General features: G+C 39.9%; 1 protein-coding gene across 2 annotated transcripts in view; it reads left to right on the top strand.

The window, feature by feature from the left end:
* Window positions 1-695: 695 nt before the first annotated feature.
* The window catches only part of SIPA1L1 (signal induced proliferation associated 1 like 1), a 213,072-nt gene continuing 192,871 nt past the window's right edge, over window positions 696-20,896 (top strand). Inside the window, exon 1 of one of the 2 annotated variants that reach the window (XM_029964125.1) lies at window positions 696-746. The gene's annotated coding sequence lies outside the window, so the exon portion shown is untranslated. Of the gene's footprint in view, window positions 747-1,353; window positions 1,370-20,896 lie in introns of those variants that run through there. The other variant, XM_018082653.1, reaches the window with a different exon arrangement.

The raw sequence follows: 20,896 nt of genomic DNA, 5'->3' as shown, positions 1-20,896 counted from the left end.
GGAACGCTGCCAGCCCAAATCAGAGGTGTTTTCTGGAGTGTCCTTATTTCAGGGAAAGCTTCAGTCACGGTGGTTTAACTGAGATTGGCAATGTCCTATCAAGCCGAGGACAATAACAACCACCAGCAGAGTATCCAGAATGGGTTACCCAAAGCTAGTTTTGTTCAAAATTTTGGCCATTTGAAAACAGAGCAGTGTTCCTGCAGAAGAAGGGGTGATGTTGATGTATACTAATTTTTTAATTGTTGTTAATTTGTTATCTGTGGTGGATATCTAGAGAGATAATCCATTTTAATTTGGCAGCAAAAGAGCTTGGGATATACTATCCGGTACCGGAAGGTTTTGACTTTGTGGCAGCAATTGCAGCGATCTTCTCTCTACAGGTCTCCAGGAGGATGGAAAGCGATGCAAAGATCAAAACGGGGAAAAGCCAATCAAAACGGAGGGAGCCAGGCTAGGGCCTGTGCCGCCCGCTGGGCCCGGCGCTTGGCTGTTGCCATGGGAACGCCGCCGGCGCGCGGGCGGGTGGCGAGGCGGCCTCTCTCGCGAGAGCGGCAGCGGGCGGAGCGCGGCGGGGTGAGCTCATCCCGGGCGGCGCGGGCGGGAGTGCCGCGTTCAGCCCGGCGCAGCCCAGCGAACGGAGCGGAGTAGAGTCGAGTCGAGCTGAGCTGAGCTGAACCCAGCCGAGCCGAAGCCGAGTCGAGCCGAGCCGAGCCGCCGGCAGCCGTCAGCCGCAACTTTGTTGGGTGAGTTGCGAGCGGCAGCGCCGAGCCGGGACGGGCTGCGCGCCGTGCCTATCCTTCTGGCGCGGAGCCGGGCGTGGGGAGCCGCCGTGCCTGGCCGAAGGGGTGTGCGGGCGGCTGGGTGGATGTGCGACGGGGGAACGGCCCCCCAGCCCTCGGGGCTGGGCCGCTCCCAGCCCGACAGCCGGGGTTAATGGAGACGAGGGCAAGGGGGGCCCGGGCGAAAGTGGTCGCAGAGTCCGGCTCCCAGCCGCAGCCCCCGGAGCCGGCGTGGGGGGCGCCCGGCCCGTGGCGCCCCCGGGCGGGGGAACCCCCGTGCCGGCTAGCTCGGGGCGGGTCGGGCGCGAGTACCCCTGCAGGCGAGCCGTGCGGGTGCTTGGTTATTCCGGTTTGTGTCTGCTTTCCGCAGGAAGGCAAGCGTGGAGGCGGGATGCAGGCGGCCGGAGGCGGCGGTGAGCGGCGGCCGCCCGCCCCGCTCCGCTCCGCGGCTCCCGGCCGGCCCGTCCCTGCGGAGGCGGCCGCGCCGAGCCCGCCCGTGCGGCGGGGACGCGCTCCCCCGCGGCCCCGAGCGGCACACGCCGCTCGCCTCCGCGGTTCGGGAGATAACTTGGCTCTTGTTCGCCGCTGTAAGTTGCACTTCAGTATTTCCCCCCCCTTCTTTACTTTTTATAGCCAGCGAGGGTGTAGTGGGGCTGGTTTTGTTCTGAGCCGATGCTGAGAAGGCAATAATGATAACAATTAGGTGATTTGGAGGCAGTGCCAGTGGGGATGTTCTGAATGCTCAGCTCACGAGAGGGGGATGGAGGAACAAAACGTTTGCGGATGGTTGATTTCTTCACTGGGAACCTGGAAAAGTGGGAAAACAGGGAATGTCTTAAACTGGATCTTATGGGGAGGGAGAAGGACGTGGAGAAGCAAGGAAAGGTAGATGAGAAGGCGATAACCCTCCTAAGCTGAGTTCGTTTGCTCTTTCCCGGTTTTATTCATTACATGAAGTCCTGATGTTAACGTTCTCATGCTATATTTAAAAATATCTCTATTATTTGCACTGGATAGCTGTGATGCAGCTTCACTTCATTTAATAAGGAATGCTCTCATTCATGTCTGGTAAAGCAGTGATACAAAATGGGAATTACTCAACTTAATGAAGATCTCCTTGTATAACCTTGGCCACAACATCTGTATATTTTAGATCAAGGGGGCACGTTTTTACCAGTAGAATAATATAGAGGCATTTTTTTGATAATACTGTTTACCAAATTGCATTTAAAATTTTTGCCAGCAAAATTGCTTTAAAAAATTTTAGTGATGCTGCTTCAATGAACCCGTTACTGCATGCTGAATGAAGTGCATTTGTGAGCGTGGAGCCTTAGTTGATAATACAATGCAAATTTGTCTTCAGAGTAAAGGTGTCAGATTTCATTAGGTTCCAGATCTGTATGGGTGAACCAAGATTGGTGTTTTCTTTAGAAAGCAACCCTTTCATGATGGAATTTCGATTTAGTGGCTTTTTTTTTTCCTCTTGCTAACTATGGAAATTAAGCATTTGTTTAATTTAAGACATAAACCAGTTTTGTAAAAGGGAAAACAGTCTTTTACTGTAAGTACTAACTGGGCACTAATATTGTTTTCTTTAGTGGAGAGTGTGGTTATTATTTATTTGGAATGTATTGCTGGCTACACTCCATTCCCCTTCAGCTGGAGTGGTGGGAGAGACGTTAAAGTACTAAGGTAGAAGTTTGTGGCAGCTGTAATCGCAGAGAGAGATCTGTAAGTTGTGTTTCACTGTCAAGGCTTTTATGCCTTAGGCCATCAGATGCCATACCAGTTATTAATGCAGAAACACTGTGGGAACTTCAGGATAATTTTTTCTTGGTTTCAGAAGAACAACCCCATATGTTCTATTTAGGTAAAGCTAAAAAGAAAATTTTCATGATTGAATGTTTTATATATGTACTATGTCTCCTTTTTAACTAGGGACAGAAGATTTTTTTTTCACCATTTTAACAATGTTTATTTATGGACAGTTGATTAAAGGATGTGCACTTAGTTGCACAACGTTGTATTAAGAAGGTATTACTGATGTTAATAAAATGCTTAGTTTCAACATTGCTACTTGGGATAGGCATACTTAGCTCTAGGTTGTGCTTCATAGAACCTCTTAGATCATGAAGTCAGAAGCAAAATGGAACGTCAGCTCTGACTATTTGAGGGCTGCAATAAAATTTCCTTTATGAAAAAGGCTAGCAGGTGTAGAGGTAGGCAGTGACACAGAACTGTGAAAGGGTGGAGCTGCAGCCAGGAGTGAAGACTTAATATGGAGACATGTAATATATAATCTGTTTTTCTATAATAAAATGTATGATCATCGTTTCACCTTTGCATCATCTAAGTTTAAAGAGCTTTATCCCCGTCTCATGTTTGTCTGAAATATTATTTTAAGGTTTGGGATTAACTTTTGGATAGCTGTTGTTTTAAAAAATATGTCCAAATGTGGCCTCTTCCCACTCCCACAGGTTTTCAAGGAGGGTTTTTTCCATCATTCTTATAAGCATTCTGCTGCCACTTTGGGAATGTTTTGTTCTTATGTAGCTCTTACTGTCCTCTCAGTTTTGTAAATCTGTCTCAAGTATTTCCTTTAAAATGTCTGTTTTATAATTATTAGTTTTATTAGTATAACAGCATTTTTTTTAATAGATAGGAGAACAAAACTTAAGAACATAAAATATTCCTACCAGTTATTTTGAATTTCAGTAAGGTCATGTTTAAAGAGGGTGATTTTGGAAATACATTGGGAAAATGTGAGGTAGGCTAGTAAGAGAAAGGGTTGAGGCCCAGTTGAATTTCTTTTCTATTCCTCTGTTTTGTCCTAGAGCATGTCTATTGTAGAGAAGAAAAAGGAATAGTCTCCTCCGTATCAGTAGTTTAATCCCTTCAACAAGAAGGTTGGTGTAAGGTATTTAGTTAGAAGTCCTGGATGCCCAACTGGGGTAAAGAAGCAGAGCTTCTGCCTTCTCTAAACTTTCAGTCACACAAGTTGGTTTTCCTAATGCTGACATTCTCAGAAGTTGAAATTTATTCTCATTGACCCTGAGTGTTGGCTAGTTGGCAGATAGTTTTGATCTGTCGTTTCTTTGGCTTTCCTGGCTTTAGGCAGATTCCTTTTATTTCTCAGCAGCTCTCTAATTTAAATATTTAAAAAGTCAATAAGTCATGCTTTAATTATCTTAATATCTTTTAATATCTTTGCTTTGTTTACTTCATTATCCGTATTTTAGATTTTTATTTTATTCATTTATTCTGAAAGCCATTTGTTTAACTTGTTAATAAGTTATGACAGATACAGCAGTAGTAAGTGCACTTATTTCTTTTATCAGTGTAAATACATATATTTTAAAAACTGCTAGGTGAGGCTTTTGTTGATTTGGCATGTAAAATTAATCATATTCCATATCTTTCTGTGAGCAAAAAAAAATGTTATATTGTTCTCTTTTGTATTTCCAGGGAGATTTGACTTCAATGACTTGCACTTTAGAGGGATATACTTGACATCAACTTTTAAATAGTCTAAGATTGATATTTCACTGAGTTCAGTTTAATGTTTGGGGACTTTCAAACTGGAGGTTTATAAAGTGGGATTTGATGGCTTTGTGAGACTTCAGATATTCTCTAATGAGAGGCAATCAGTGTTTTTTGGGAGTGCATCCTTACCAGCTTGTAAACCTACACATTATGGCTGTTGGTGATGCTGAGTGACAATAATTTTGTGCATTTGACTTATTTTGATTTTTAGTTCCTATGCAGCTGGCAGCACAAGACTAACGCTGTCTGTAGCGGTTTCGGTGCGTATTTGGTAGTAGTTTTGCACTCTGAACTTTAGGAAACCCTTTAAGAGTTGCAGAGACTAGAATTGCTTGGGTTTTTAGCTACCTTTGAACATGAATCAGCAGATAAAATGTTTTTAGATGTCTGTCTTTGCATATGTAAAGCTAAATTATGTCATTGTCTCAGTCTCTTTAATTTTGAATTCTGTGGCACCAGTTTGCTGGGTGAGTTATTTGATTTAGATTCTGCCACATGTCTTTTATGTTAAGTGAGACTAAGCATTTGCAAGTCTTTGTTTTCATTATGGAAGCATGTTTTAAAGAGCACTTATTTTCAATGCAGCAACAGAACACTTTTCATATTCTTGGTAGCTGTTGAATGATGATTGCTAACTGAGTATTTGTCGTGGTTGTTTCAAAGGTCTGAGTCTGTAAGTGGATCCTCTCTTGCAAAACCGTGTCTTCATACTACTTGAGCCCATGTTGGATGCTGAAATGCAATAGTCATAGCTCTTGTTCCCTGCACAGTGGATGGATGTCTGTTTTCAAGAGAGAGATGAAGTTCCTGAAAAATGCATGACTGTATAGAAAACTTTTGTGAATGTTTATAATACAGAAGGAAGGGTTGTTACTGGGAGTAGTGGTTCATGCTTAGGCCTGAGAGGCCCTTTGAATTTTTTGTTGATGTTTTAATACTCTTTTACTTTTGGTCTTAGGCTCTGTAGAAAGGGAAGAACACTTTCTTCAGATGAATTTTGGAGATTAGTGGAGTGCTTTTTGAAGACCAGGTTTTATTTCATAAAGTTGTCAAAAAGTTATATCAAAAGTTAAATAAACTGCTGGCATGTTTTAAAGTTGGACTGTTCTTCATGATTCCCTATGGTTTACCTTCAGTGCTAAAAAACCTTTTGGTGGTGGTTGTTTGAATTTTGTGTAATTTGTTTACCTTTTGAGGTAACACGTTTTTTACCTCAAAATACTCATGTTGACCTTGTTACTGCAAAACTGGGAAATATGTTGATTTTGAACTTTTGCGTTAAAATGGACTTTTTTTGGTGAAAACTTTTAAAGTTAACCCCAAAATATTTCTTATTTTTCCTAACTGGTGATGTTATAGTGGATTAAAAAGCCTCAATCAGCCAAAATTGGTGGTAAACAAGTTATTTTTCTAGGTGGCTAAAAAGTGTGAGTTAAAAGTTAAGCATAATTTGAAGAAAAGTTGCCTGTTGAGTCTGCTTGTGAGACTTAGTTATGTTTAATATACTTGGCTGGTATTATTTTGTGAATTTTAGTGCTCACTTTTAGAGTGGGGTAAATTAGCAAACATCTTCCTTTGCTGCGTAGCCTCCTTGCTGCCTCTCTCTGTGCAGTGGATGGGGGGGTTCCAGGATGTGCCCAGGGCTGCTTTTGTAGCATGGCTCTGTTCTCTGCATTTCTGGAGTCGTGATGGATTTTACAGCAGCATCAGCTAAATCAATTGTCTTTTGACTTTTGAATAAGTAATGACAGGCTTATTGTATGCTGATGTGAAATAGGATTAATTCAGAACTTTTTTTGAGAGTGGCAGATAATATCTGTAAAACGATCGCTGCGGTAGCGGAACTTTCTCTATGCTAGTTGTTCACATCAGCAGCTCTGATAAATATCTTGGGTTTTCTTGGTGGTGGTAATACAGACAGTTCTCTCTAAAGAGTTACAGGCATTTTTAAGGCACGCATTTGTTGTTTGACCAAAAGTTGCTGTGGCAGTTTAACCCTAGACAGCAACTAAGCACCACACAGCTTAGACCCAGGAACATTTTTTTTTTTCATGTAACTTCTTCAAATGATTGCAATTTTATTTTTGTATTGCCAGTTTTTTATTTGGTCTTATTATAAGCTACTGCTCTTATTTGCTCGCTCAAAATCAGTTCACCCTGTCATATGATGTGTTGGTGCAGATCCATGATGACTGGTGTTTACAGGAGGGGTTATTTCCTGGCTTTTTTTTTCTCCTTTCTTTTTGTTTCCAAGAGTGCTTCTTTCCTTCATTTGATTTCAAAATTGCTGCTTGTATGCATGGCTTTGTCACTTGGTCTTAACACTAGCATATCATTTGACAGAGAAGAAGTGGGTCTATGGCTGAAAGTAGGGGTGTCAAGTCTCCCAGATCAACATCTTGGTATTTGGGTAATTTTAGTTTGGGCAGAATTTAGTCTGGTCTCCTAAACTAACTCCTAAATGTTCCCAACACAGATGTGGTTTGTCCCCTTGGACCATTATGACCCTTAAGGGTTGGGCCACACTTTGTGAACTTCTGGGGAGGGATTTTTAACTTAGTTTCCTCTAGGAGAATTCTAGTTTATGCACACCTAAACAACTATAGAAATTAACTGTTCTGAGGGTGGTTAAGCATTTAATAGACCCCCCAGTAGTGACTGGTGAATTTCCATCGTTGGAGACTTTTAAAGCTTGACAAGACAAAGCCATGAGCCACTAGGAGCAATGTGGAAGCCAGCCCTCCTCCAGCAGGAGGTTGGGCTCCTGAGTTAAACAGCTGTGGGCTCTGCAGACTGCTAGCTGGTGATAGCTGGAGGGCTCCTCAAGGGGCACTGCTCTTGGAAATGCTATTGTAGGTACAATTTAAACAACTTTTAAAAATGAAGACCATCCTTGTGGCAATTTTTTTTTAACTAATGTGAAGCACTTTTACTCTGGCGTCCAGCTCGTTTCATGTCTCTCGCAGGGGTAGCAGCACTACCGCTGGTGTCAGTTTATCGTGGCTTCCTAGTGCTGGCTCTCAGGTTGCAAACCTGCAACAGGAAACCCCATTTCCTTTATCTGTGGGCACGCAAGAAGAGGGGGGGGAGCTGGGGTGTGTGAGTACTTATTTATTTTCCCTCAAGAGGCTCATGTAAGCAGAAACATACACGTCTTGAACGTTTGTCTTTTGGCAGGGCCAGAGCACAAATTTGCTCTTGCTGAAGAAACTGTGGCAAAGATCAGACTTTATTTTTTGGTTTTTCACATTTCTGAGGTGTAGCATGACTTTGTCTGTGTGTTTTTTAAAAAAAAAGACAATGGGTGATGAAACTGAAACTGCAGGCTTAAACATGTTACTGCTACGCAAGCCATTACAGTTCTTATCTCGGAACTATTTAAAGATCTCTTTTTGTTTTTGTGGACAGTGCTTTTCTCCTCACTTTCTCAACTACCGATCTGATTTTTTAAAAATTTTTAAAAGCTGAAGTGTTTGATACTATATTTGGAATATTGTTGCGTGTGTCAAATAGAAGACAGTACTAGACCCCAACAAATAAATCCTGGAGTGCCTTCCCTGCCTCTGCTGGATGCAGTTGAGATTTCTGCTATTTCTTTTCAGATTGGAAGGGCTGAAATTGGATTTTATGCATTCAGTTCATGCAGAAGAACTGCATAATTGTGCTGAAGAAAGTTATGGTTTAGCATTCTCATGCCTTGAAAATAAACATATCTTCATGAATCACGTGATACTGGCACCGATCTTCTACTTTCCAAATGTATTTAACAGCTTGTTGTATGAATCAGAATAAAATAGTTCAACAGACTGTACTGTATTGATTATACCCTAGCTGGAATAAACAGTGAAACCTGATGCTTTCCCCAAGCTTTTGCTAAAGCAAACATTTAGAAGTGAAGAAAAAAGGAGATACATATGTAAAAACTGTTAACATAGTTTGTCCTTTCCTTAGATTTTTTTTCTTTTCTCTTTCCCTTCTTTTGCCTTGAAGAAGGAAGTGTTGACAGGTCAATCTTATTTTTTTTTAATCTCCCCCCCCAACTTCTGCATCATCTAGCAGAGTAATCATCGATTCGTACTTGACATAACTCTGGAAATTCCCATGATGTCCTGAATCTAGTACTATTTAGTGCATTGCCATACACAGATAGTAGGAGAGTCTTTGCTAGGATGCCTCTGTTAAGAAAAGGAAAATTCTAATATAGTCTCAAAACATGCCATCCATTTGAAATTGAGAAGGCTTTTTTTATATTAAGTTCTGTGGGTTTTTGGGGCATGCCTGTGCAGTGACATGAATGGTTCTGGTAGGCTGGAGTATTACCTGCCACAGACACTTCCACTCTGCTATTTGAACTGCAGGATACATACCATGGAATAATTTGAGAGCCTTAAGTTAATTCTTGTCTTATTATACAATTACCTCCCTATCTAGGCAAAGCCAGAAGATCTGCAGAGCTTTATAGGGTTGTCACATACTAAAATCATCAGGGTTTCTTTTATTTTAATCCTGGACTATTGTACTTCTATTTTCAGCCAGAAAAATTTTAAGGTTAATTAATATGCTACATAACGTTTGAGAACAGAAGATATTACTCTGTCTCCAAACAACAGTATTGGAATTGGCTGTGAACATGCAACAGTCTACCGTGTATTCCAGATTTAGTCACCTGTGTATGTAGTGTTGATGCACTAAAGACTTTCAAATTTGTTGGTAATTTAAAGCACATCTCCTGTAAAACAAAGGTGTGATAATAAGCAGTAATTAAATGTTGCGAAGGGTGCTCATCATTGTTATTTTAACAGGAGTTAGTCATTATCTACTGATTGCTGGCATCATTAAATCTAATTTTTTAGTATGTAAGTTGATGCTTACATACCTGAGCAGCTAGGTTGACTTTTTCCATTCTTGCATTGTTGAAGTATCTTTTTGGTTTGTGAATCTTAAGTGTAATGACCTACCTCAAACTGCCAACAACTTTATGCCTGCCAAGGGCAAGAGGGCACATGTTGTGAATGTGCTGTTAAACTAAGAGATGTAGTGCATCCATTCTGAAAATAGAGGCAGGGGGAACAGTCAATTTCATTCAGGACAACTTTGAAGTTGTGTAGGGCTGACTACATGAAAAATAATCATATGCAAGGTAAACATTGCCTCTTGTAGAAATACAAAGTGCTCAGAGATAGAAAATATCTGAAGTGCTGGATGAGGGAAGAGACCTTTACTGTTCCTTATTTTTTGTCACTTGCACTTTGCTTAAAACCAAAAAACAAAAGCAATTTATAGCAGTCACCAAATATTCCTATGATGTAATCATTTAATCTTTCAGTTATGAGTAATAGGAAGAAGTAATAAGAATTAGCAAGGGTGAAACTTGAAAAAGTAATGGGTGAAATAGAGAGCTAGTGGACAGATTTAAATTAAAGTAATGCTTTGATCACTTATTTGTTTGGAACATATTGGAAGGTAGCATTGTGAACATTAGGGAAGCTGGAGAGGATAGTAACAATAAAAATTGTTAGATCATTGTCTATTTATACTAAAGTTGGGTTCATATGAGGAAGAATCATGACTGTAGTGTTGTTTGCCTTTGAGTTACCAGTGTTTCTAATGTGGAAGACTGAAAGATTTCTGGCAGAATAGTGAGCTTCTACTTGACATGGCATTAAAGCATCCAGAGTTAGCATGACTAATACTTTTTGGTAGAGAATAGTACTGAAAAAGTGATTTTTTTGAGTTGTGTTTAAATACTGTAGCTAAAAATGTATGAACAAGTGAATCACATCATGTTTCTGTCCCTCCCTTCCTCTCTCCTTCTTTTTCCTGAATGTTATACTTCAGAAAAGAAGGGTCCAGAGATGTCTAATTTTTCTGGTTTTAAAAGTGAAAGAATTGAAGATCCATTTGAACAGAGGTGAGAGAAGAATCAGCACAACTTGATAAAAATGATGCTAAATGCTTAAAATTCTGACTAATTTCTTAAGTTAAATCCTGCTTTCCTTCAGACTTCTTAGCTTTTTTCCAGGTATTGTCAGAAAACACAGCTAAATTCTTACTTAAAACTTAGCTACAAATTAGAACTTTATTCCTTGTAATGGAGAAGTTACACGAGGACAGTATAAACAGTGTATCTGAATGTGTGGTTTTTCATGTTCACTTTTTTACATGGGGAAAGAAAAGGACTTGTGGAACAGTGCTCTCTATTTCAGTAGCATTTTACAAGTTTCAATAAAAACTTGGCTCTGCAGCAGTATGTGGGTGTTGTGCTTGCAGGTAAAAGTAATATAATGTTAGTGTTTAATAGTACTTTTGAAAATGAAGTAATGGTATGTGTAGTGTAATGCAAAATACCCCTAAATAGTGGTTGGTTTCTGCATTATAGTATTTTTTTGTTGCTGATAAAGGAGGTACAAAAACCTTTTTGTGTCAGAGGTTCAAAGCTATTTTGCCAGGTAGAAGAAATGTCTTTCTGAAGGTGGTGGGTTTTTTCTTTTTGAATCTTGCATTAGTGCTGAGTGATTGTTCTGTTGGCTTAAAACGTTAATAGCTATCTTGTTTGCTGTAACCCTTCTTCGTTATCACCTTAGTACTTAGCTGAGATGCCAAAAGCTCTTGAAATACATGGCAACTCAATCAGGTGCTTGCATACTGGCACCCTGGGTTGCAAGTCAGTGTGTTTTATTATCCCCGTGCTCAAAATTTTGAACCAAAGACTTAACGATACTATTGAAGTACTCCTGCTGTTCAGTTTATAACAGTGTTAATTAGTGCTGAATTTCTTTAAGATGAACGTATGCAGTGTTAATAAAACTACTTGTGAAATTGAGCTTTGTCATTCTCTCACTGAATGGTTGTACTGAATAGTTGCTTGACTCTTCCTCAGAAGAAAAATAATTGAGAAAGGCTTGTAGTGTGCCCCTTGAGCTGTGTAGCTGTCCCTTGGGGAACGGATCATCTAGTTTCAGTCATCTCTTCTGAAACACTAGATGGTCAGAGACTTGGCTGCAGGGGGAGGGACTGTTTTAATAGCAATATACAACTTCGAGCGCACTCTCTTTTCTTGTCTTGTGAACAAAAACAAGTTGTCCAGTCTCATGATTACATGTGAGGAGCAGGAAGGCTGCTGGGACAGAGAGGGTTTGTGTGGGGAAGGTTCTGTAAATGATTTCTACTGATGACAGAAACAATTACTTTTGGGATGAAGTTTGGTTTTCTTACACCCCCCCCCTCCACTTAGTTTTAGACTATTCTACCTGACTTGATTAAAAAAAAATATGGAAAATGAATCAAGCAGGATAATTAAAACATTGACAACAGGTAAGTATTTTGTACTTGTGTCTGTACTTTCATGGACTGGAAAGGGCTAGAGCCCTAATCGGACATCTTAGGCAAGAATACAGAGTCATCTACATAGCTAATGTGATGCAGCATAGTTGCATGATAATTGTGCTGCTCTGCAGTGTGTGTATTCTACTTCATTTATTTATTTATGGGTACTAATGAGATTGTATTTTGATGTGATGTTACTGTAATATCAGTGCCTTGAATTCATTCATTAGTTTACCTCACTGACTTTGTGAAGCAAGGAAATGCAGGTGCCCTTGAGCAAGTTGTTTTAACACACACATGAGAAATCTGTAAAGCGTTCAGAGCAGAAGCTGCCTTGGGCTTTAGATTTCATCCTACTACGGGCAAATTTATTTGTAACTAGCTGTAAAGCTGTGCTTGGAGACTCTTGAGCCAGCTCAGAGGAAGGTAATGACTCCATCTGCACTTGTCTGCAGCCCGCTTTCTGCTCTGGAGTGGGTCTGCTCAGCTCAGACTCCTGCTGTTTACCAGGAACGGTCCGTGGCCTCATAGGATCTCGTGTACATCAATGGCCCTTAGTAAACTTGAACAAAACCACAACAGTTACAAATTAGTGCTCAAACCTGTGCCCTGGACTGATTTTATTTACTATTATATCTTTAGCTCTCAGTGCCTGCATGGCACAATGTAGCACACTGCTGAGTTTGTAGTTGCAAGTGGATAGCATTTAACAGCAGTACCATAGCACTGCATGTGAGCTAACCAGCCTCCCCTTCAAGCTAAGGGACAGTGTTGTGCTGATGTGGCTGTTGCATTTCTGGTTCTGGTGGTAGTCCAGTGGTTTTAGCTCAAAGGTCAGAAGATCAATGGTACCAGCATAGTAGCTGGCATGCTACAAATTAAAGTAATACTAGAATAGATTGCCTTGGTTTTTAGTAGTCTGCTAAACATCCCTATTTTAGTGAGCTCTTGTGCATCTTGACCTGTAGCAATAGAGAATGAGAAGGTCTATAAAACCACAAAAAGAATGAAACAGGCTGCATCCAATATGTGTAAACAAAATGTGTAGACATTGTCAAATCTAAGGCCATTAAAATGTATTTTTACTTAAAGTATTCCTTTAAGTCTGGATTAATGTCTGGTGTAGGCTCTCAAGTCACGTTCAGGAAGACTTATGTTCAAAAGTTACATGTGGCTGTACTTCAGATAACATCCTTGCTGCCCCTGTGCCCTGAGAGTCAGCCAACATGCCTTACATCATCACTCTTGGAGTTTCTTCATTTAGTTTTTTAGTTCTAGCAAGCATGTGGATAGTGCCCTTTAGCTCAGCACTGGCTCTGGTATCTGTGCTGCATGGCACTCGCTGCTGAGACTGCAGTTACTGTATCCTACATTTCTGATAACAGCTTTGAGGCAAGGTTGCCCTCGAAGTTTCTGGTTTACTATGGAAACCAGCTTGTGTGGTTATGCTCTGTGTGTGGCTGCCAGTTTGTCTTTCTCCTGAAAACTTCTTTCTTCTCCCCAACTTGATAAATATTTTGATTTTTTTGGTGTCCTTATGGACACGTAGGGGTGTCCAACAGGCCTTGTAAAAGCAGAGCAGTGAGTGGATAAGACTGAGTTCCAGCATTGGCAAGAACTGCAGCACACATTGTTATTGGATACCAGAGGAGGTGTGATGGATGCAATTGCATGGGAGGAACTTCAGCTGGAGTGTGTATATTCTTATATACCAAATCCAGTCAAATATGAGAGAGATTTGAAGGTACCAAGGCTTTCTTAGTACATCTGCTTATTCTATGCATGTTTCTGCCAAATCTTCCAGAAAAGTGCAGAAGACAAAATGTAATGGGAGCCTGTAGTGGTACCTGTATTTAGGTTGCTTAATAGTTTCTGTCATTAAAGTGTCCTGTGAGATTTCTCTTCCCCGACACCTCCCCACCTTCCACCCCCTCCTCCCCATAGTTAACACTACCACTGTGTGAGCAGTTTTTGTGGGGTTTTTTTGGTAGAAGAAATCGCTTTGGATCAGGGAAATGTCTTCTTCCCTCCAGAGTATTTTGAAATACCACCCCCCCAGTGTTACTGTTGACAAATGGAATACTGGTTACCAGAAGCTTTCTCATACTACCTTTTCTCAAGAATCTTTTCATTGTGCTACTGAGGTGTTTCAATGTTCCAAGGCTCGCCCAACAAACTTATGCGAGCGAATACCTGGAGTCCAGCAGATGAGCACAAACAAATGGGATCCGGCCCTTTTGCTGCCCTCCCAGTTCACTGTGTCCAGACACTCTTGCCTTCCTTCTTGCTGCCTGTGCTTTCTAGCAAGTGTGTTGTAAGGCTTGGTTGAAAAGAGTTGTTGGGATGAGTATGAAAGATGGTTTTCTTCTTGCTTTTGCTTGTCTGACCTGTTAAAACTTAAGCATTTTTTTTCTTCAAATTTTTTTCTTTTCTGACTTATTGTTCGGGTCTTACTGGACAAGTGATAGGAGACACTATCTAAAGAACATCCTGACTTCTAGAAAAGGTTGAATCTTCTGCACTTGTAATGCTTTTTGATTGTTGGTTAGTAAGTTTGTAGGTAAAGTGGAATTTGTAATGATGTATTTTTAAACTTGAGATTGCAACCTGCAACATTATAATCAATGTGATATCTTTCCCTTCTTAAAGAGGCAAAACTAAATGTTTCTATCCATCTGAGAAGGGAAGGTCTTTGAATAAATTGGTATTGACTTTGGTTGTCTGTGGCAGTGGCACCATGTGAAACAGTAACTGGGCCACAGTCCTCTTTCTTCCTCTCTCCCTCAGCAACTGCCATATGATGTGCAATCTGGGCTCACTGGGCTCTTGCCTTCCTTCCCATTGCTCTTGAGAATGGAGATCTTTGATTCCTTTTTCCTTCGAGTTGAGAAGGATGCTGGTTTCTTCACCTGCACTGGCAAGGCCTAATACTAGGTAATAATGATTCGTGAATCTTCTAGGATCACAGCTTTTTATTTGGGCTACCATAACACAGTTTTGCAGTTTAGGTGACAGTGATCTGTCAAACTCTGAACCTTTTTCAACCATTCAGCATCAGTCACCACTGGAGTGTTGGATTGTATAGCTGCTGCTATACAATAGTTGTCCACAATGCTTTTAACTTCTTCTTGGTAAAAAGAGGAGAGAGCAGTAGTACATGAAGCCATATATATAAGTTGGGTGAAGTGTGTGTAATAATATATATCCAAACTTACCTTAAGGCTGCAAAGTTAGAACACTGGTTCAGTGATGCTGCATGAAGGGCTTTAGGACTCCCAATACTGGGTCAAAAGTACAATGACCATATGTAAATTATCAATATCATAAATTATTCTGTTGGCTGTAATTAAATCAAAAATATTTAACTGGTAGCAGCATGACTTATTTGTGTTAAGCATTAACTATTTAGACCACTATAATTTCATAGTGGATTAGATATTATGCGCTTTCCTACCACTGATAGCAATTTGGTGTCATATTCTGCCACACTTGATAAAATTTATACATGTGCCTGAGTCTCATTTGGATCAAATTTGTCATGATCAGTGACAATGCAGAGATTTGCTGTTAATCCTTGTGAAACCAGCATTTTGTGTCTTGTAACTTACTGACAATTTTATCTCTACAAATGTTTGAGAAAGTTTACTTATCAACTGTATTTGTACCTAGCAAATAACTCTTTTTTATTCAGTGTTTGAGTGGTTAAAGAAGGATTGATTTTTGCATGCATAGTAGAACCATGGTTGTCCAAAGTTATGAAAGTGTGCTCTAAGAGTGGTAAACACTGGTATTCATTACATTTATCTTTTTGTTCATCATCCATTCTTAATGTTAGGCCAAACCCAAAGTCTATTTCTAATTTTGTAGAAGGGGAAAAAATAATGCAGTCTTCCTGAAGCAGATTCTTTCTTGAATTCTCTTTAATCTTTTTGACAGATATGAAACCACAAATCTTTTTATCTGGAGAATGTAAAAAAAAAAAGGGGGGGGCATTAGAGGAAAAGACTTTTATGGGATCATAAATGTTCTGTTTGGTTCGGTCTTATTAGATATTGCTTGGAAATTGAATCTCCTTCTGAAGACATTTACATGTTCCAAGTTCTCAGTATTTGACCTGATTCCATTATGAGCTATTTATATTTCAAGATATGAATTGAGCTCTTTTAAAGTCTTTTGACCTTTCTTTGGAAAAGGGGAAAACATACTCTTCTAGGCTTGTGACTAAGTGTATTTTTTTAAATAAGGTTTGTAAGTAGTGTCATGGATGCTACATGACATGTGTGAGTCTATGGTGTCCAAAAGCACAGGGTAAAGAGATTCAACTGTAGTAATGCTGAGAAACTTTTGACAGAATATTTGTTAAGGACATGGCTTCAGATGATTTATTTTTATTTTGAACTGTGGCATTTATCCACAATGTTCAGACAGAGGAAGAGGTATTTCTCTTTCTCTTAGCGTTTCATGTGCCACGAAAGAGAAGTGTCTTCTGTTTGTCTTCTACAACTGAGGAATCTTTCCTTGGCCTGATTATTGGATTTCAGTAACATATGTTTGTGGTGTGATCATGTCTAGAGGCATCAAACAAAATGAGTAAAATATGGTGAAAGTATAGCTCAGATTTTGGAGATGAATGTGTTTTTATTGAGGCTAACTTTCACTGACTGCAGATGCACTGTGTTAGTTGGCAGGGATCTCTGGAGCTCCTTTAGTCCAACCCTGCTGCTCAAAGCAGGGTCAGCTGGAGCTGTTGCTGGGGACACTGTCCAGTTAAATTTTGGACATCTCTTAGGATGGAAACTCCAAAATTCCCATGTGACCCATTTTAGTGTTCAGTCGGCCTTAAAGTAATTTTTTTTTATGTTAACAGGATATTCCTGATCAACATGTTGCAGTACCTGTCAGGAGTCAAGGGAAAAGATTCTTCTGGATACTATCAGAATTTGTTTCACTGTTTGATTTCTGAGCTCTTTCTTTTTGTGAGCTACATAGAAATTGCAAGCTAGAGCTACTCATTGTGTCTCTCTGTTACATGAGGAACAGCATGACAAATTCAGTTTTTGATCGACTAGTCAGATACAACTCTTACCTCATGTGTCAGGCTTTCTGAAAAGCTTTTAAAGAACGTTATCCATATCATTCAGGTTTTGCTGGCCTGTAGAAGCAGGTGACATAGTCCTTCTGCAGGTATGCACAGAAATGTCCTGTCTTTCTGTAGAAGGTTGACACGTGCTTTAGATGTGAAACTTGCATTTAAAGAGTTAGTTTTTATGTGTACCTGTGAGTCTGCTAGAGGTCTGTTTTTCTGTTTTCTGGGAATGCAGCATCTTTTTTGTATGAAAATGAGGAAAAATGCATAGAAGACAGTTTACTGCTTCACTTTTGTACCTCCAGAAAAGCTTGGTACCGTAGTCTGAACTAAACTGCATGGAAACTGCTATTTTTTTGTGCCTTGCTGTTCATTCATTTATTTGCCACACTTGTGACCATTGCTAAAAGCACAGCTTGGAATTACAACCAAATTTACTGCTTATTTTTAGGTGATGGTTGTTTTGTATCAAATATGATGCTGTGCAGGTGGTTTTGGAAACCTCACTCGTTCCCCATGAAGCTATTTTTTTTTGTACATATCTCTCCCTGTTGTGCTGTAGTAATTCAATAACTTGAATAATCAGAAATTAGCATCAAATTGGGATGAAAGCTTCCATGGGTAGTATCAGAGTTGTAGATTTATTTAGGCCAAAAGGGACTTCTGGAGGACATCTGCTGCAACCTGCCCCTCTGAAAGCTTGAACAGCGTCAATTTTAGTGTACAGTGACAGTAAGTTTAGTCTTTGCTATTGTCTCCCTTTAGGTAGATGAGAAAGCAGGATGATCCCCCAAGTCTTCTCCAGAATAACAAAGTCAGGTGTCTCAGCCTGTCCTTGTTCCTCATGTACTTCAGTCCCCGAACTGCTTGGTGCTCTCTCTGATGAACTTTCTTTAGTCCATCTGTCTTGTACTGAGCAGTCCAAAACTGGGCATGCTCATTTAGCTGAGATCTCACTAGTGGTGAGTAAAAGTCAATGTCATTTGCTGGGTTTAGACAGAGCACCAACGAGCACTTCAAGGCAGATATTTTTTACTTAATCTTACCTAGAGGTTGAGATTTTGCATTTTCAGAAATGTCTATTTTTGTTCCTAGATTCATGAGGAACCTTTGATTGAATAGTTTTTTACTATATCACTGTTTCCAGAAAGGGTTATTTACATCATTTAGCTTGAAATAGACTTTCTAATTCATAGCCAAACTTATCTCACACAGCTGCAGATTTAATCAATATATTTCCCTGCTCTTTAAAGTTTTTTTCCATCTAAATTGAACTGGTAGTAGTCACATACCGTTTTAGTTATCCTGCTGATGTATTTTGCCTTGTGTGGCATGTTATATTAGTTTATGCTGCATTTCTTCAAGCCAGCCATCAAGCAAACTGTTGTGGATTTCTGACTTTGAGTGGAAAAGTAGCTTTCTGCCTGCTTTATTCTTGGTGTTAGCTTTCAATTTATAAATTAATGTTTGTTTGATCTGCATGCAGGGATGGACTTTGCACCATATTCTAATATGTCATAGTCAAAGTCAGTAAAAGTCGTGCCAGAATAAATGCTTATAAGACAAATATAAGAGTGGGCATTCTAAGAAACAGTGAGTAGGGAAATGAAGCAGTGGCAGGGAACAGAGAAGAGACAGTAAAGATATTTTTGTCCTATGCAAATTAGTCTTTCACATGAACCACTGAAAAGAGACACTTTGCCCTTGATACTCATATCTTTTACCACATTGCTTTTGCCGTCTAACAGGCTGCACGGTACTGCCAGAGCAGAAGCAAGCTGCCATACAGCTGTCTTGGTGAGGAGTCCAGGTCATCCAGAAATTGGACCCTTGGCTTAGGGTCAGGCTTCTCCTATGGTAACATTTTCAGTCATATGACTTTGACTTTTGCCAAAGACTAACTTTAGGTGAAACTTGCTGGCACCTGCGCAGCATTATTTTTTGGCAACTGCAGCTCTTGTGCCATGGGCTGTTGGCAGGTTGAATCACTTGCTTAATTTATAAGATACTATGTAGTGTTTCAGGATATAAGGACAAATCAGCTTGCAGCCTATGCTTGTCACAGCTGTCTTGCCTTACACCTCATGGGAAAAGATTTATCGGGCATAATTATGTTTAATTGAGCCACTCTTGCTATCTTGCCAATGTTACTTTTTTCTGTTAATTTGATGAGTGGACACAGATGAGATAAAAATGTAAACAGTGCCTATTTGAATGGCTTCTTGGATTATTTAAATGATTCATTTAATCTGCCATGAAATTATGTGGGTTGTCACATGGAGGGAGATTCAGCTAACTTGAGTTCTCTACCTCTTAGAATTTTATTTCTGTGAGGAAGGTTTAGTTTTTTTTTTTTCCACTTGTACAGGATGAACTTAACTTTATAATGCATCTGCAACTTGCTTTCTGTAGTCACAAGTGTGGGCTTTCTAAACTATGATTTGTTCTTTGTAAAACAACTTTTAAAACATCCACAGTGTTCATGGTTATAAACTTTTTCAGCCTTACTGTTGAAATAATATTTGTAGTAGATGTAGGTCAACTAAACCTCACTAAACTTGTAGCAGCTCACGTTTTGGTTTATCTGTATAATTCATGAATATTTCAGGAGAATGCAAGGCTGTATTTCAGGGTGGGAAGTCTGTGCCTTAAGTTAAATAAAGTAGGGGTGACTTATTTATGGGAAGCTGTAGAGACGTTATTGTTTCTAGGTCTGTCTGGTGTCCTGGAAATGCAATCTTGAAATACAAATGCTGAGGAATTGGGAATGAAAATAAGAGGAAGGGAGATAAATCTGTCGTTACTTCAGACTTGAGTTTCCTTAGTGTGAACTGTTCTGTATGTGGAATTGCTTGTAGGATGGATAAGCTGAGGAAAATTGCAGTATAATAAACTTGAATTTATTTTTCTTTCTTTGCCATTAAGTGCATTATTAAGCATCTTTTCTATTAAAAACTATCTTTTAAGAAGTACAGTTTTAAAATGGCTGGAAATATTTAACTAAGCCAATCTTTAGCTGGAGAGGGAGGTTTGCCTATGTGTGAGAATTACTTTGAGACTGCTTTCTGTCATCGTTTTCTTCTAGAACAGTTGCCTACACCAGATAAACATTTAGGATATGTCTTGATTGGAATATGAGTTGAGTTGGCTCATTTTTGCTTTTGCTAAGAAGGTTGAATATGAAGACCTTGCTGTCTGTACTTGGCTTTCAGTATATGCCAAATGTGGGTTTAATTATGGAAACTAGACCTGCTCTAAAGCAGCTGCAGCCAAGGCAAATGCAGTCCTGTTTCGCTTTACTACTTGTCTTCCCAACTAATGAATTCAAAGAAATAATCTAGCACATGTAAATGTATTTTAGTTTTTGGTTTCCATGCCTTTAAAAAAAGCCTCACAAAACACCACCCTCTCTCCCAGAAAGCTGATAGGAAGAAAAGAGGAATGCCTGGTAAAATGCCTTTCCTGTCTTGGCAATTATACAGTGGTAGCGCTGCTCTTCTCATGCCCATGTGCTTGTAGAAGGTTCAGTGTTTCTTGCTCTGATAGCAGGTGCAATGCTCTGTCAGGGAGTGCCTGGAGAAGAGACGCTCCCAGGTGGGGATATGCCTTTCACAAAACATAAAACCTGGCCTGGGTTGAACTGAATGCCTTCCCTCCGCATCGTGCCTGAAACTGTAAGGGATGCCTGTGTTTAAAATTTCTTACACTTGCTAATAAATTTGTATTCTTAGTTGCTTATGACTTCATCAGACTGATCGAAATTTTCTTGAGCAAATAGAATTTGTGTAGCACTGAGGAGCAGGAGGCACTGGTGGGGCACTAGTACTTATCTGCAGAGGCAACTTAGTGCTCAGTGGGCAGGTAGTCAGCATGGCAGATCCCCCCCCCCCAGCTGATGTGTTTGAAAAGCTGTGTAAGAATTGCTTCAATTAATGAGTTTCATCTTTTGGAGAAGTCTTTCCTTCCCTTTTCACTGGTGGGAGAATAAATGGTACAGAATACTAGCTTGATTAGGCTTTGTTTTAATGTGTTTTAGTAGATGAAATGAAGACTGTTTTTAAAAGCTAAACTCCACTTTGCATAGTTTCATCCACGCTAAGCAGTAGATCAAACAGTAATTAGCTGAACACTTGGCTAATGACCACTGGAAGAGGAAGAG

This window comes from Manacus vitellinus, unplaced genomic scaffold (assembly GCF_001715985.3).
Source record: "Manacus vitellinus isolate BGI_N305 unplaced genomic scaffold, ASM171598v3 scaffold_6_pilon, whole genome shotgun sequence".
In the NCBI taxonomy this organism is placed as follows: domain Eukaryota; kingdom Metazoa; phylum Chordata; class Aves; order Passeriformes; family Pipridae; genus Manacus; species Manacus vitellinus.
The sequence above is the reverse complement of the archived record's forward strand: the minus strand, read 5'-3'. Positions and strand labels throughout refer to the sequence as shown.